The following is a 19635-nucleotide window of genomic DNA, read 5'->3' on the forward strand; positions in this document are numbered from 1 at the left end:
TTTTCAAATTGGGCAATTGGTGCTCAAACGAATATTTCCAAACCAAGAAGAATACAAAATTTTTTTTGCACCAAACTGGCAAGGACCCTATATGGTGCGAAAGGTACTAGCAGGAAAAGCAGTGGTACTTGCTGAAATGGACGGTCAGGAGTGGCATAGAGAAATAAACTCAGATGCCATCAAAAGATACTACGTGTAAAGAAGGAGACGACTACGAAGATTCAGAGTTTTTATAGTTTATGTTGCTTTAATTGCATTTACTTTGTTTGTAATTTTGCATTTTTTCTTCTTAGAAAGACCAAATCCAAAATATGTACGAACTACCCGAGGACCTGATTCCCTATACTTATAAGGGGATACGTAGGCGCTTTTCCAAGCTCAGTCGCTTTAAGCCAAAAATCCAAAATCATGTATTTACAACTAACTTATGACTTGATTCCCATTTGGGATACGTAGGTGCTCTTCTGAGTTCGGTCTCACCAGAAAAAATTCCAACATATTTTACTTCGAACTACGTTTCGACCTGATTCTCAAAACGGGATACGTAGGCGCTCTCCCGAGCTCAGTCATTCCAAACAAAATTCTCAATAAACCTTAGGAAACCTTAGAATCGATCTAGCAAGAGAGAGATAAAGGTAACCCTAAAAGGAAACTGGGGCAGAATTTTTGAGAGGACCTCAAAAATTCTTCAAATATATCAGTTTAAAGGAACAAACTGATTAAAACTTCTACACTGGGGAAATTTTTTTTAGAAGAATCTCAAAAATTCCTCAGGCATAGTAAGATTCAGAATCAACAAGTACACACTTATATTGCGACCGAATTTTTGAGAGGATCTCAAACATTCCTTCGGCATAGCGAAATTCGAGTTGGTACAAAGATGTATACAAAACTAGGGCAAAATTTTCGAAAGGGATACGAATTTTTTTTAGTACAGGACAAGACCAAGACGAAGAAAAGTGATAGAGGACTTTGTCTGAGTAACCAAAGTCATGACATTAAAAGGTTGCGTATAAAATATATCACTTTCAATATATATATATATATATATACATATATATATATATATATAAAAACCACTACGACAAATTTATTACTACAAATATATATGTTTTTCCAAAAGTCATCGCCAAAAATTTTCGACTTTACTAAAAAATAAAGGATTTTCAGGAAGGTGAGCATTCTTCCTTGCCAAAGTGTGAACAAAAGAATTTTTCTGTAGATGCAGGACTAAAAAAAGCATAGATGCTTTTACACTAACTTGTTTGCTAAGATGTTTGAAACAGGATAACGACAACGAGCAAAGTGAAGAAGAAGGTTCAAGGAATAGCGGCAAAGAAGAGTATACAAAAAGGTTATAAAGCCTTCCCTGAGTAAACTTCTCTTTACGCTGACAAGTTTGTTCGTTTTGCATAGCATAAAGATTTTTACATATAAATTTTAAGACTACCAAAAGATATAATCATGATTTACCGAGGTCTGGTCTCCACTAAACAGTATTGTGTCAAGGTATTGAGATCTCAGCCTAGATGTCGCATGGCTTGCCTTGATACAATGACTGATTAGACGTCTTAAATTTGGTAAGCACAGTCTTTACCCAAATCAGGTGATGTAATTATGACATCAAATTTAAGACCGTCGACATAGGATGTTAGCAGATATGGATTAATTTTGACTTGAAGGGTGGTCACAATATTCATCCTGACATTCTGTGATTTGATTTGAAGACAACGCGTTGATATCGGCATCGAAATGCCGTTTTCACAATAGAGTCTAGTCTTTTCAAAAGATGTGAACCCTGTCGACGGGAGGGTATTCTTCCCCGGAGTCAAAAAAGGAAGGTGTTATAGCCCGTATTTTGTACATTCGAATATTTCAAGGAAGTCGTGGTAAGTTAAGGGTAAGACTATTTTCCAAAGTTATTTTAATATACAAGTTGTTTATTAGTATGGAAATATTGAGAAAGGCTAAGGGTAAAAAAGGAAATTCACATGAAGGTTCATGGTAATATTGTGGAAGGCTAGGGGCAAAATGGAAATTTCACAAATATTCAAGAAGGTTCTTGAAGGGGCCATGTTGGCCGTGTGGCATATGTCCACATTTTTATTTAATGGGGCTAATTATAAATATATATGGACCAAAGCTTACATAACAAGACAAATATTCATCTTTGTCTATTTTGAGAAAGTTCAAGAAAAAGGGAGAAGGGGACATGTGTCCACTTTGTATTGGTAGAATCCATATATATATATATATATATATATATATATATATATATATATATATATATATATATATATATATATATATATATATATATATATATATATAGATGACAAAATAAGGCATATTTATCTTCTAAATCAAGAAGCTTAGAGAGAAAAGAAAAAAAAAAAAAAAAAGAGAGAGGGGGTTCGGCCATGGTTGGACGAACTTGGAGCCATGCAAAAATTGATCCAAAAAAATATTTTCTTCTAGATTTTCTACCAATTGGAAGGTCCTATATAACGTGGAGTAGTAGTTGGAGTAAGCAAACCATTCATTCTTGCAAGACACAACTCTAGCCAAGTTGAAGAGCCAAGTAGAAAAGGTAAGGTTTAATCCTCTTTTATATGTTATGGATGGTTTATGCATGTTGTTGGGTGTAGAAATGGATGAAATTCTTGAAACTAGGTGTGTTGATGTTGTAGCCGTGAGTGGGCTGTTTTGTGTAGAAGGAATGAATTAAATTTACTTAGTATCTTGGTTGTTGTGTTGTGGATTCTATGATGTTAAATGAAGATTTAATGGTTTGAAATGAAGTGGAAATCGTTTGTGGATTATTGAAGAAGTTAATGTGATATTAGTATGATTCCTTATATTTGTATGAATGAATTTGTTAATGTGTGGGTTGATGATATAACTCATGAATTTGGAAGCAAGAGATGTGTTTGGAAGATTGTAAGTTGGGTTGTTGTGATTGTATTGAATATAAGAAAAATGTCGTTGGATTATGTAAAAGAAGTTACTAACGTTAGAATGTATTTTGGATTAATTGATGAAGTTGTTAGTATAGATTGTTGGTGTAGTTCATGAACTTGGAAGAGAAGAAATGTGTTGTTACTGTTCTTGTTGAATTTGGAAGGTTTCGGGTGAAGTGGTATGTTGGTTGGGTTGTTTGAACACTATGTGAATTGTTTGAAAGTTCTTGAACCATGTTAGAATATATTTTGGATTGATTGTTGAAGTTGTTAGTATGATTGTTGGTATTGTTATTGATAAATTGGCCGAGTTAGATTCTCGGGGATGGTGTATTTACAGGGGAAATGCAGCCGAAATTTCGGCAGATTATAAATGAATTCATTTGAAGGACTAAGACAAGTATATGATGATGAATCTAATGATTATGCAAATCTTCTTGAATGTAGACTATCGATAGCGAGCTCGACAATTAAGCGTAGCTAATAGGACGTGGGACAGGTATGTAAGGCTTACCCTTTCTTTCTTTTGGCATGATCTTTGTGAAACGAACAGACAATGTATATGTATGATTTCAAAGAAATTCCTATTCTTAGAGCTACTAGGATGGCTAATATTCTTGACTTCCATAAACTGTTTCATATGGTTTTGATGCGTATCTATGATGTCCAAAGTTCTGTTTGATATGTTTTCGAATGGCATTCGAGAGACAATTGATATGACTAATGTCTTGATTTTCAAATGATAGTACGTTTGATTATTCCATGGAGTCTTTGATATATTTTGATACGTACATATGGTTCCAAAAGCTCTATTTGATTTGATCCATAACGATATTCGTAAGGTGCCTAACATGATTGTTGCTTTGATTTTCCGAAAATGGCTTCTGAAACGTTCGTAGAAGGTTCTGTACTAAAACGTCCATAACTTTTTCATACTAACTCGGATTGACTCGAAACGTGTTTATGATCCTCAAGTGTCGATTTGCGCACCTATCTATCGAGTCTTGATTTATATGCATATAGTTTCTCACTACTCTGCTCGTGCACGCCTCAATATGTCTTTCACCGAGTCCCGGGCCGGGTATGTTATCGTGCGCACTCCACTGCATTGTTCACCGAGTCCCTCATTAGAGGGCCAGGTACGGTATATGTATATGATGACATGATGACATGATGATGTGTTATGGCGGCCAGGAGGGCATATGATGATTTGATTCACCGAGTCCCTCACTAGAGGGCCGGGTACGGTATGTATATATGTATATGCATGATGATATGATAGCATGCTGATATGATGACATGACTTTATTCACCGAGTCCCTCACTAGAGGGCCGGGTACGGTATATATATATGATATATGATGCTGACATTCAAGACTCTACTTACCGAGTCCCTCACTAGAGGGCCGGGTACGGTATATATATGTATATGTATATGCATGCACGATGATATGAAAGTATGATGATATGATTTTATCCACCGAGTCCCATAACGGGCCGGGTACGGTATGTGATAAAGATATGCATGATTTATGTTTTAAAGGCAAGAGTTTTGGTATTGTGGACATTGTCCATGTTTCTGCACTCCTTATATCAGTTATGATCCTTTTACTGTGATTCCTGCCTTACATGCTCAGTACATATTCCGTACTGACCCCCTTTCTTCGGGGGCTGCGTTTCATGCCACGCAGGTACACCCAGATGAGTAAAGGACATTGCTAGAAGATGCTTCAGCTGGATTGGCGAGCTCCACTTCTTTTCGGAGTGTTGCCGAGTCAGAGTACATATGTTATGATTTCTGATTAATGTTAGAGACTTTGCAGACAGAGTCGTGGGTATAGAATGTCAGTCTTGTGAGCGGCTCCGTCAGCCGATGTGTTATTTTGCTTTATGTTATAAATTTCATATGATTACAGATTTCACTTGATCTGAGAATGATGAAAAGGATGTTTCTGGAAGTCTTTGCTATGTATTTCATTTTTGTTTGATTCAAGGAGTCCAAAAGATTATGTATGTAATAAGAGTCAGCGGGTTCGCTCGGCTCTGAATATGGGGTCGGGTGCCCATCACACCCTAGTAAGATCGGGGTGTGACATAAGGTGTCAGTCTTGCCGTCGGGGTAAGCTTCATTCCTCAAATGACGATATGGATTAAACGACTACGTGCCGAAGGGGTTGAGTCGTCATCCATAAATATAGCAAAAAATAGGTAGCATAATTCCAAGGTTGATGTCCACAATCGTTGAAATACGAATGTGATTCCTATATCAAGATTTGCGGTCGCTACTGCAGTTTATTTCAAGTTAACATAATCCTGGTTCAGGTATAGTGGTAGTCATGAGAAAAGGTTCCACACTTGAGTATGCAGTAGCTAACTTGAATATTCTAACTAAATGTTGTAATTCTGGGCACAGAAGTTAGTAATCATCATGAAAGGAATATGGTACTGCACTCTGATGTACAGTCTACATTTGGGTATTTTTGATTATAAGTGATGTAGTCCCCAACTGGTATACCGCAGACATCATATGAGGATAACGATGCAGTCGACACCAGATTTGCGACAGTCACCGCAGTATGTGAAAATGATGTGAGTCCAAATTTTCAGGGGTGGCGGATGTCATAAGAAACAAAAATGACCCGCACTTGAAAACATGGTTTTCATTAGTAGCATCCTGTTTACGAAAATGACAATTGGACTGGGGTGTGAAGGTTTTGCAAAATGTGATATAGCCCGACCCAAATCCCAACGGAAGTTATCATTGGAAAATGAGAACATCTGAAAATAGCAAGAAAAAAGCCGACTGGAGTATCGTGATTACTATTCAAAAATTATTTCAAAAATAATAATAATATATATACATACAAAAAAGCACACACTTATAGGGAAAGGAGAAAAAATGGATGAACGTTCGGCAAGAGCACAACAGATGGCAAGAATGCCGCACAGGTATGATGTTTACAATAAAGATCAAAAAATTTCAAATCACTTACACGCAGGACTCAGCGCTTGGAGATGGCTAAAAGTTACAGAGGACGGAAGCAAAAAGCCGAATTCAGAACATGCGGAGCATACGTGGAACCTTTTCTTGGGCAACCGGCCAAAAATCGTGTACGGAAGTCAAGCTTTCAACACCAGGATTGGAACATCGCTTCAAGTAACTAAACCCTAATAAATCCTTTTCAAAACCCCTTCCGGTTCGGATTTTCAATCGAAAATAGTCAAAGGTATCCCCACATAAAGGGATATTCCTTTTCGGGCTATCGAGTCGAACTACAATTGGCATGATTCTCATAGCCATGGATATGTAGGCTACTCATGTTTCGAGGATCAACTATATTCCTATAATTATTCTGGGACATCCCGAGATAGTTTAAACGAGAATTCTTTACTTTATAGTCCTCATGGAGTCAGAACTACAAACGTCCTGAATTCTCATGTAACTTGAGATATGTAGGAAGCCTAAAAACCGGGGTCATGCCATACTTTCAAAATTTCGCGCAAAGAGAGTCGTAATTTTCTATTTATTCAGTAAAAATTAGGTTCGTCAAAATCGTAGCTCAAGGATGGCCTTGCCATCCTCGAACTCCGAAGGGGTAGTTGTTGACACATAATTTTTACCTCATAAACTGCATTTTTTAAATTTCAAATTTCCCGAGTCAAAAATGGAGTAAGGATATTTCCTTTCAATTTTAAAATTTCAAAAATCTCGAGAAAATTGCACAAAGGACGTTTAATTATTATTTCCTGAAAAATTAACAAATATAAGAAATGCGAGTTATTTACTTTTATCTCGCTCTTTCTAGTCCCGAAAAATTGTCATTTGAACAACGTATTAATTACGACTTATTTTTTATCGCATTTTTCTCATTTTTAAATATTCTCCGGAACTATATTAATATTAGGCTTGTTTTAAAGCTAATATTTCAAATTTACTAGTTTTAAATTTTAATTAGCCTAAATAATTATTTTGTTTAGTGATATATGTATTTCTAATACTTGGTCTTTATTTGATTTTAAGTGGGAGGGGGTTAATTTAAGCTTTTTAAAAACTAAAAGGGGAAATGTTGAAAAAAGGGGGGGGGGGGGGGGGGGGAAATAAACCCCCCCCCCCCCACTTCATTTTCTTCGCAACCCGTCACCCTTCCTTCTTCAGACAAAGAGGCGACATTGTTAGGGTTTGCTCGCACCCTTCGATTCATGGCAATTTTGGGCTTATTTTTGTTAATTATTTGAGGGTTTTTGACCTCAACCATGTGCTTTCATGGTTTCCAGGTTCAGTTCCCTTCGAATTTTCATTTTGCTACCTAAATTAATTCCTAGAACTAGGATGTTACTCGGGTCTGATTAGGCTGTTTGTACTATTTTGATTTTATTTACATTTTTATTTGATTATTTGGATAGATTTAGGGTACAAATGAGTTGTATTTTGTTGTCCTATATGGAAAATTTCGAATGATCTGATATAAGGTACAATTTTGAGATTTATGGAGGGGAAACTTAAGGTGAGGTGTCCAGTCTATCCTAGGATTCCCTAATTTGGAAAAAAGCTATAAATAGCAAGTTAAGTAATTGGAAGAGGACCTTTTTTTCGAAATTTAGAAAGGCAGAGGCTAAAAAATATAAAATATATACAAGAAATATACATATAAAAATAGTTTTTATATATACAAGAGAAAAAGGATAAAAGAAAGGGGAATTTTTAGGATCAAAAGGGTTTAGTGATTTGAAGTTGAAGTCTCAATCCTATGCTGGTCTTTAGGTAGCGTCAATAAAAGGTAAATCCTATTCTAATCTTTTTTTCATTTTTCCAGTTTTGATAATGCTTTGCTTAAACTTGTTTGTTATTTGAAATGTCATGAATGCTTAGTCTAGTGCCTAATATTGTTATTTCTGTGTTTGTTTTTGCTATTCAAAGTCATAAAATGAGCTAAGTGTAGGATAATGCTATGCTAATTAGGTATTATAACATGCTAATTTGAAGAATAGAAAGAAAATGTCAGAATATGGGGGTCTAAGTTTTCTTAAAACTTATTTTAAGGGTAGTTAGTTAGATGTCTATGATAAGAAGTTTAGTTGACTATGATTTATACTTGAAACTGTAATATCATGTTTTCTTTTTTCAGTTTTGTGTATTTAAGCTGTGGTGATTTTTGGAGACTGTTTTGACAGGATAGGAGTATTTAGCTTGATTTGTTTTAGTGAGACACAGTTGTTCTGAAATCTAGGAATTACTCCTGTGTTTATTTCAGTTCCTAGACTCCATTTTGCCTATGTGTAGTTGGATATGATTCTCTGTTAGTTGCTGAAGAGGGTACACTTTCTTTCTTTCAAAAAATAGGTCATGAAGCTTTTTTTTTGTTGGTTAAAACTTGAATGAAGTGTAGCTTAGAAGATCAACATATTGAAATTGCTTTTTGGTTTGAGTTTACGGTCTGTTACCTGCTTTTTGGTTTGAGTTTACGATCTGTTACCTTCTCTGTTGTTAAACTAAAAAATGGTATACCTTAGTGCCTAATGCTTGATAGTTTGATTTGGATTGGCATTTTTACATCTTTCTTATGTGAAAATGACCTTAAGTCATCACTATAATCTAGTTTTTGTTACTTTGAAGTCTTGAAAGACTGCTTAAGTGTTTATATTATTCTAAATGAAAACTGAATAGCTTTGACTGGACTTGCTATCTTGTTTGAATAGTTTAATAGGAATAAAATGGAATTTGGTGTCTTTCTTTTAATGATTTTGAAACCTAGGAGTTGTTATGAGAAGTTGATTAAAGATTGAGGTTTGTATCTGCTAAAAATGAGCTTTCATCAGTCTATGGGGGATTTATGCTTGCCTCATCTGAGATTTGCATAGTTAGAATTTGAAAATGGCTTTAAAGGTGCAGAACTTCTTTGAAATGCAACTCTGTCCCGCTTTTATTTAAAAATAAGCTAAAATAATAACTTGGTTAACCTATCCTGGTATAATGTGCTATGTGTTTTGTTCTTAGTGCATCATCATGACCTAGGATAGAGGTCATACACCCACTAACTCCCCTGCCTTAAATTTTCTGTAGTTTGATCGGATGTCTGTGGAAAATTATCTAACCAGTGACTGAAAATGGGAACTTGCCTTGAAATCAACTATCTAGACCAAACTGTGTTCATCTAGGTGCTGTTTGAGGACTATTGTGATCTATTTTAGATGATAATTGTCTCTGAATGTTATTATTTGCTTCAATTTATAATTTGACACCCCTCATAGCTTTTCTTTTGGAGATTGAGACTGTGACTAGCCAAGTTTGGCCTTTAAGGATTAAAACTTGTAAAATGAACATGTTTTGACCCTAGGATGCTAAACTGTGACCATAAGATACCTTGAAGCCTGTAATTCTAATTGTTTCATCCTAAGTCTAAAAATTAGAGACTAAATGGAGCCCATTGATGCTGAGAACTTCTAAAATATACTTTAACTTCTTATTTTGTGTCATTTGATTTGAAGACTGTAGGGCAAAGACTTGTGTTCTTGACTAAAAACAAACTAATGGATTTAGGGTAAGGATTAGTATTGTTGGTGATTTTATCCTATTCGTACCTTATGTCCTATTTGCAACTTGACTGCAGTGTCCACATAAGTTGCCATTTGTGTCTTGTATTCCCCTTACACTGATCTTGCTTATAGCTTATTCAGTTCCTTTGCTTGACATGACTATTTAAAAGATTAAAATGAATCTTAAAACTGAGACCATGCCTAGGTGATCCTGCTTGTGCTTGATTTACTTATAATGTTTAGTTACCTAGCCTTGTATGTTTGTTTTAGTCACGTCTTACCCATTGAACCATCTCCTGCACCTAGGATAGTGCCATGAGCCATTTTGCCTCAGTTTTTTTTTTTGGATTCTTGAAACCTGTGATTCTTCCTACTTGAAGTTCCTTTTCACCTCTGATTTGCTTGTGACTTACAGACCATCTGTCCTGTCTCATGTTGGTTATTTGTTTGCAATGTTCATGTTGTTTGGTCACCTGTGACCTGTATTTTGTACTTGGGATTGCTCATAGTCTACTTGGTTCTCTTTTCCTGATATGATCACTTAATAAATTAGGTGTAGGGAATCTGAACTAGGACTAGAGCTGTTCTAAAGGATTAAGTGTGGTACTTGCTTTTGTGACTCAACTCTCTTTTGTCATTTGCTTGTGAAATATGAGATTACCTCACATATATTCTTCTCCCCTATTTTCCTTGAAACTAAACTATGTCTGATACTATAGAAGACATAGGATAAGTTTCATACCCGTTTAACATGATTTCTGAGACTTCTAGATAATTTTGTGGATTTTGTCTTTGCTATGTTAGGCATAAGATGCTGTCCCTGCTTGACTTGACCTGTGCTTATACTTCCTTGCCAACGTTTGAACCATGCTACACCTGGCATTTCATTTTCAGCCTAGGATATCATCCATGCACCCAATGTGATCTTCGTAGGTTCCTACTTGTACATGTGTCTCCTTTCTGCAAGTTCTAGAAATAGAATAAGCTTATGGTGTCCTAGAGACTCTGTTGTTAGTCTATTATGCTTGCTATATGCTGAGGTGATTTTGAGGAACTAGAAATGGCTAAAGTTGATCAAAATAGACTTTGACTGAAATCTGGAATGCTTGTTAAACTTACAGACCTGCTTATTTAGTATTTGAAACTGCTTAAGGTTAAAACTAGTTTATTAAAACTAGTTTAAATTGGCTAAAAACTCTGTTGTTAAGTCTGTCTTGATTATTCTGTGTGTCCTCTTAGAACCATTCTTGATTCCACATATGTGTTTGGGCCTATTTGCTTAAATTCTAAGAATGAAACTAAGCTAACACCTTCCCCCGGGGATCACCAGAACCCTTATCCATACTTTGGTTAAATTAGGTTTCTTTTAAAATTTAGCCGTTTTAAATGAACTCTTTTCGAACTGGCTTTTAAAAATTAGGTGGCGACTCTAAACAATATCCATTTAGAGCACCATCACGTAGAGATATATTTTTCCTTTTTCCCGGTACGATTGATAACCGTACTTCCCTGAGACACTTTCATTTTTAAGTGAGACAAGAGCAAATACGAATCGAAAAAAATACGGCCCACTACAACCTCCGGTACCTTTCCTAGTTGACGGACAATCTCTCTGAAAATGACCCCTCTGCCCACAACCATAGCATACATTGATACCCATACGACACTCACTTATGTGTCTCTTACCACACTTGTTGCAACTCGGAATATCATATGACTTCTGCCCCACACTAGCTTGAGAATAAGAACTTGATGGTCTGAAACTCTGCCTCTTGTCATTTCGGAACTTAAGGACTGGGGCACTTGCTATGGATGTAGCAGGTCATGCTGATTTGTTCTTAAATAATTTCCTATTCCCATTACCGCTGAACTGATTGGTAGACTTGACCCTATTGTTGAACTCCTTGTCTTTCTCTTTCTACAAGGCTTCCTCCTCTTTTAGCCTTGTCTCATTCCCCTGTACAAAAGCAACCATCTTGGAGATAGTCATTCCCCCTTTCTGTGCAGCAATATTGACCCCATCGTAGAAATGGGGATCTAGACCACCAACAAACCTCCTAACTCTTGCCCTCATGTCCAGTATCATAAGTGGAGCATGCTTAGTCAGACTAAGAAATTCCAAATAGTAGTCCTGAACTGGCCTGCCATTCTGCTTAAGCTTCAGGAATTGCTCAACCTTAGCTTTTCTGACTTCTATTGGCATGAAGTTGTCTAGGAATGCGCTCGAAAACTCATCCCATGTAGCATCAGGTGCATCCTCACCTTGGGATAATTCCTAAGATTCATACCAAGTGTTAGCAATGCTCTACAGCTGATGAGCTCCAAAAGTAGCTGCTTCGGTCTCCGTAACTATCATAATCCTGAAGATTTTCTGAAGAGCATCAATGTAGTCCTGAGAGTCCTCGTCTTTCTTTGTACCCGTGAAGACTGGGGGATTCATCCTGAGAAAGTTCTTAGTCTTAGATGACTCTTCACTATTCCCTGAACTTGACCCAGATTCGTGACGGTCATGACCTAAACCGGAGGGACGCAACTGACACCCCAGACCCTACTCGGCTGAGTGCCATACTACCATTCTATTCATGAGTCACAACTTTTTTGTGAACCTTTAAATTATGACATGACGCTTCTGTCAGGTAAAGCATGAAAAGCTTTTTAATAAAACTCTTTCATCAAGTCAGAGACTTCTCCCTTATCGTTAATTCAAAGAAAACCTTTAGTCACAATAAAATCTTTAAAACAATGCATATGAGCACATCGAGCTACATGGCCGCTTTACACAATTGTCGACATCTCGACGCATTATCCACAGGACATTGTCTGCAAAAGTCTCTAATAGGTAACAAGATACCATAAGTTGGGACAGGGCCTCAACATACCCGCAATACATCCGACTCAAGGACATACATAAGTACTCTGACTTAGCAACACTCCGAATAGAAATGGAGCTCACCAATCCAGTTGATAGCCTAGGAACATCCTATAGCAAGTGTCCTCTACTCATCTGTATATATCTGCGTGGCATGAAACACAGGGTCCCCAGGTAAAGGGGCATCAGTACGAATAATGTACCGAGTATGTAAGGCAGAACTAAAATAATATATCTCAACTCGAATGATAAAAGAGTAACAGACTTAATCTGTACCTATAACCAACACTGAGAATCATGTATGTGCATATGAACTTTTAAAATATCACATGTATATATATATATATATATATATAATGCATACCTTCGCCCTACTCGCAGCCCCTTCGGGTATATAGCATAATGGCCCCGTCGGGCAGCCCCTTCGAGCATAATAGCATAATGGCCTCGTCGGGAAGCCCCTTCGGGCATCATAACCATCGTGGACGAACTGATCAGGTGGTTTGCTTATATAACGCCATATCCCTTTCCCCTTTTCCTATAAAATCATGTCGCACATATATATAAGTGTGCAAATGCATGATAATCTTTGTAAAGCACCAAAGGACTCCCTTCGGAGCAACTTTTAGTTCAAAATGGGAACTTCTTCCCCTTTTCATTTGTCTCCTTCGAGACTTAAAAATCGAATATGAAATGCATATGAATAAGGAAGCCTTATGAATGTCCCCTTCGAGATTTAGACATCATTATGAAAATGTACAACTCATGGATGCCCCTTCGGGACTTGAAAGTCAAGGAACTCAGAATATGAACAACACCAATATAAACATGGGAACCTGAGCTCCTACATCTAGGAGTGGATTCATTATGAGTATCGTCACGTTCGTACTTGTCATAGATCATGCCAAAATGAAAGAAGGGATAGCCTTAACATACCTTTGTCTCTTACCCACGTAACTCATCCTATGCTTCCAACACTGGCCAATCTACAATCAAGGTAAAGAAAACCGTAAACATCTTGCAAAGAGTTCGTGCAATACTTCTTTAGGTTCATAACCAACTTTCGTAAATTCGGGCAGCATTTCCCCTATGTTACCCGCTCCAATCCAACTTTAAACAACTCCCAATCAATGGTAACAACATCAACAACAATCGTACATACAAGTTTCCATATCAAACCAAGTAATAATTTTTCCACAATCCCTTTTCAACTAATTCAAGAACAGGAAATCTCTTTCCTCGAGTTTTAGTCCAAATCTATATAGACAAATCTTCCTTCAACTCTCTTCATAAACACATAGACATATACAACAACCTCAAGAACATCTTATTCATGCTGTTTACCAAAATTCCCATCCATGCCAACGACTACATAACCCACAAAACAGTCCAACAAATAGCCCATAAGCCAACAACAACATCAAATACGATTTATAGTATAATTTTCGTATTTTTCATCCCACAATTTACTATGACCTGGATGAATTTAAATATACCCAGGAGAGAATAGTTCTTACCTTATATTCCAAGAACTACTCGTCTTCAATCTTACTTCCCTTCGAAGAAATCTCCGATTTGCTAAAACTCCAAAGAACAATTGTTGTTACATTACGTAATCAATGTGGACATAACCTCTACGTTGTTCTTCGTATTTTTTCTTCTTCGATGTAATCAACTAAAATATATAGCTGCTGCCCACTTTGTATTCACGTTGATGTAGCTTTCCCTTAAGTGAATTGCTTAGTTGCTGCTCTACAACAAATTTATGTTGCTGCTAAGCTCTTGAGGAATTTAACTAAATTCCAAAATAGTAATCATTTGCTGTATATGTTGTTTTCCAATATGAAAAGTCATCAATGTGTACTAGTAGCTTTAAGGGGCCTCTTTCCCCCCATACACGTGTAACCCCCTTGGTTCAAATATTCTTACTCATCAATGAAGTTTCCACCTCACCACTTATCCATTCATCCAATATTTATTTTATTAATCTCCCACTAAGTTTAACAATTAACCAATTATCCACATAATTAATTTCTTGATCTCAGTTCACTCAATATGGATCACTTTTAACACTCTTCATATACCCATTACCATGGCCATGTGATATAACACTAGCCCATAGCCTCATTTGCCACACATAAAATATTATTTACAATCATCATCGTCACACATTTTTCTCTTAAATCATTTCGGGACTTCATTCCTTGTATATACCGAGTTCTTGATTTTCATGCTTGAATATGACCAAATCCTCCGGGCTCGAGTAAATTTGCTCATGTTGGACGGTTCAATTTCCTCGTCCATCTTGGACCGTATTCTGTTCAAATAAATGTCGAACCTCGATGAAACTTGTTTTCTCCGATTCGTTTAACATCTAACCTTCACGATACTTTCTTATCGCTTGTCAAACATAACATATATACTTATAACTTCAAAGATAATCCTGTCCTTTGAGCTTATGTGACTAACTTACGACTTAACTTCACGACTAAAATATGGGTTGTAACATACCAGTTTGTCACACCTTAGTAATGGTAGGGCATGACGGGCACCCGACTCTCATCATAGTCGAGCGAACCCTTAGACATTCGCTCTATCAAAACCTATCATTTCAAAAACTTTTAAAAACATAAAACTTTTCAAAATAGAAATCATTATCTTTATAACGATTACGAAAAATTTCAATCAATTAAGTCCTTTAAACCAATTGAAATCATCTAAATTACATACTCTTTTAAAATCCACAAATGACTCACCTGACATCACTGTGTTGACATCTCGACTAACATACCAAGGACACTATCTACAAAAGTCTCTAAGAAGTAAACTAAATATTATGAGTCAGTACAAGGCCCTGACATACCCATAATCATACATATCTATACATGACTCAGCACAGCTCCGGAATGAGGTGGAACTTGCCAATCCCAGCTGACATCCAAGCATCCTAGCTATACACTTAACCTGCCCAATCTGGGGCTGCGGGCATGAACGCAGCGTCCTCAGGCAAAAGGACGTCAGTACGGACAATGTACTGAGTATGTAAGGTCGTAACAAATCATAATCATAATTTGACTTAGGAGAGAAGAAATCACAATCTAACTCAATACCTGCAGCCTTTGCTGAAAGAAACATAAATGGGCACACGAAGTCTCAAAATAATCTTTAAGTAAATAATGCAATCCAACACACATGCCGCTTCCAACATGTTAACAGAATGGTCCCTTCGGACAGCCGCTTTCGGCTAGTATCACAACAGTCCCTTCGGACGGTCACTTCTGGCATAATAATGATGGCCCATTTGGGCAGCCGCTTCCGGCTTAATATAACCATCATATCAACACAAACTCAATCCACAAATATCAATTTCAATTCATATCATAAGTCACTAATCAATTCATTACAATCCAGTTATTAGCCTTAGTCTCTCATAAGAAGTTATCAAATTTGTCTCTCAATAGACTTAGGAGGACATATTTCCAGGTTTGAGGGTAGAATTGTTATGAAATTCTTACTACTTATATTCTACTCAATTTCATCTTATTGACCTACCCAAAGAATAAATGATCATATCAATACAAAGGGATGATACTATGGAATGCAAACATAAATCGTAAATGAAATGAAGTAGTAAAATCTCGCACCCCCTTCGGAGTGGTTTCGAAAATCAAACTTTATGTTTCATTTAGTATAAAACTCATTTCCTCGAAATCATTAATAAAACCACATACATAACTCAACTTGGCCCCTTATGGGTGTTCCCTTTGGAACAGAATAGGAGTACAATATCAATAAGCCATCACAAGAAACATTTAGACCTTAGTTGTCTAAGAATGGAATCATATGGAGTACATATAGAATGAATAACAACAAGAATCATGCCAAAGGAAGAAAAGTTTGCCTTACATACCTTATTTACGCCTTAAGCTAATCCTCGAGTCCCCTCCCGAGCTTAGTCAACTAGAATACAATCAACAATATAGGGATTAAGACTAGGTCAACAAGATTATTCTAACTAATCATTTATTCTTTCGCCTAACGACATTTGGACAGCATCTCTTCTATAATCCTACCAACCCAACAATTCCAAATTCAGCTAATAACCAACAACAACAACAAATCTAACAATTTACAACAATAATATAACTAAACTCATCTTACAATTCCATCCAAAACAGCCCCTAAACCACAACGCCTTAATATTCGGTATACGGTAATTATATAACTATATTTCTAACACTTTAATCCGTTAAATCTCTACGTAATCATCTCAATGACAAAGATGGGAAGATAATACATACCTTTGCAGCAGCTCAACCACGAAAATATCATCCCCCAAGCTCAATATTTGGCTTAAAACGACGATAACAACTCGTACTACACTTTATCCTTCACGAGCCTCGGGATTCGGGGCCTCGAAATTGATCGAACCCTTGCTCACTCTCTCCAACCTTCCTCACTCTCTCTCTAAAATGTTATGGATATTTTGGTGTTAAATGAGGAAGATAAGGGTGAAAACTTTCCTTAAATAGTAAGGGGAGTGGGCCTGACCCGACTTAGAGTCGGGTTGGGTCGAGCCCACTGCCCTGTTTGACCTTTCCGCCTTAAAACGTCCATAACTTTTTATCCCTAAGTCGCATGAAGGCGCACAACCTATGGTTGTAAAGATATTTCAATTATCTACAAATTTTATGTTTTCCGTTTTCCCAAATTTTAAACTTATAATGGCGTGTTGGCCTTGTAAAGCTACATCACCCGAAAACGTATCCTTAAATCATCCTTTTGGAGTGCTTATGCTCATATTTGGCTTAAGCGTCCTTCTTTAAAAATGGATCAACTTCCCATGTATTATTCATATAACTTGTCATATGCCCTTTATAAAATCCCGACATGTGGGCCCCACCTCAGCTTACGGTTACGAGGGCTATATATCTTTTAACATATCATTCCAATCATATTGTACGAATTCCAAATATCATACTCGTGCTATCCTCATGCTAATAAAGTAGAATTTCATCCTTTATACTTGTAATATTTGCTCCTCCTTGAGCTCACATTAAGCCGTCTACAGCCTTAGTAATGTGAAATTTTCTGGAGTGTAACATCCTTCCCCTCTAAGAAACATTCGTCCTCGAATGTTAACTGAAGACTAATACTCGTATCCAATTCCAACACTTACTAATATCACTCAACCCTTCACAATTCCTAAGGTCCTTTTCGATACTTATCTTTCCTCTATAAGCTTCAACTTCCCTTAACCTCATTGATACTTTTAGTTATATTGATTTCTATGAGGGACACACCTAGCAATGGTAGGGCAAGACGGGCACCCGACTCTCATCAGAGTCGAGCGAACCCCTAGACATTCGCTCTATCAAAACTTGTCATTTCAAAAACTTTTAAAAACATAAAGCTTTTCCATATAGAAATCATTATCTTTATAACGATTATGAAAACTTTCAATAAAATAATTACTTTAAACCAATTGAAATCATCTAAAATACATATTCTTTTAAAATTCACAAATGACTTAACTGACATCACTTTGTCGACATCTCGACAAACATACCATAGGACACTGTCTACAGAAGTCTCTAAGAAGTAAACTGACCATTATGAATCAGGACAAGGCCCTGACATACCCATAATCATACATATCTATACATGACTCAACACATCTCCAGAATAAGGTAGAACTTGCCAATCCCAGCTGACGTCCAAGCATCCTAGCTATACACTTAACCTGCCAAACAATCTGGGGCTGTGGGCATGAACTTAGCGTCCCCAGGTAAAAGGACGTCAGTACGGACTATGTTGTCCCGACCCATATTGATGAGTAGTGATGAGTGTCTGACCTCTAGCAACCAAACACCCCTAAACACATATCTGAACCATACTGAACATCAAGGGCCCATAAATGGCATAAACTGATCTCATGAAAAGAAAACATCAAAACTCTGTACAACCTGTATACACACATACATACTGAAGAACAGTGTAAGCCAGCTAGGCTGTTACATATACTGTACACAAAAGAATGGGAGCCGACAAGGCTACATCATCTGACTAATACATACAACTGTCTACAAACCTCTACTGGAATGAAAGCTGTAGAAAAGACGGGACAGGGCCCCGTCATACCATATGCATATACATCTTAAAAGGGCTAGCATACCAAAATAGACTGCAACTCCGGATCAATAAAACGCACTGACCACTATTGGATAGAAGTCCTACTAAGCTAGACCACCTGTCGGTCTACCTGAACCTGAGGGCACGAACGCAACCCCCCGAGCAACGGGGAGTCGGTACGAATAATGTATCGAGTATGTAAGGCATGAAATAACATATACATAAGAATCACGAAAGAATTTTGAACTCATAAACTAAACTGACTATCTGAATACATCTGTATTACTCTGCTTAACTGAAGATGCCTCTGGGGGCGTATGATATGCATAGGTCATAATATAACTGATAGTGCTGTGGGATGTACAGTTCGATCCATATATAATATAATAGTAATGCCGAGGAACGTACGACCCGATCCATATATAATATAATAATAATGCTGAGGAACATACGACCCGATCCATATACCATATAATAATAATGCCGAGGAACGTACAGCCCGATCCATATATCATATAATAATAATGCCGAGGAACGTATGGCCCGATCCATATATCATATAATAATAATGCCGAAGAACGTACGGCCCGATCTATATATCATATAATACTTGCGTATATAACGCCTTCTATTCACGGGTCAATATGTATATATATGAATGTAATGCATAAATAACTGTATACGTAAAACTGGACCCATGAACAGAAGGAGATATCATAAACGGGTACATGAACATCAAAGGCTGAAGTACTCCTAATGCTTCAAAGAGTAGAGTAATATGGAAACTCGCTTGCTCGTTTGTTGGTTCATATCATAAGGACCACGCCAAAAACAAAAGAAAGGTTAGCTTTAACATACCTTGAAGTATTCCCAATCGTCCAACTTCTACCTCTCGAACTTGGAAGTCTACAATTAAGATAACATAAGCCTTAATTAGACTATTTGCCTCGCTTACTAACCATCTTTACATGCATATAGAGCTTAACGAATTATGGACAACATTCCCCTTGTAAGCCCAATAACCCTTTGACTTCCCATTCAATCCAACATCAACCACAACAACAATAACAACACTTATATATAAATATATACTCAAATCTATCCCCAATCATCTCTTAAAATAGCCTCAAATCACTACCT

The sequence above is a fragment of the Lycium barbarum genome, chromosome 5 (genome assembly GCF_019175385.1).
Source record: "Lycium barbarum isolate Lr01 chromosome 5, ASM1917538v2, whole genome shotgun sequence".
NCBI lineage: Eukaryota > Viridiplantae > Streptophyta > Magnoliopsida > Solanales > Solanaceae > Lycium > Lycium barbarum.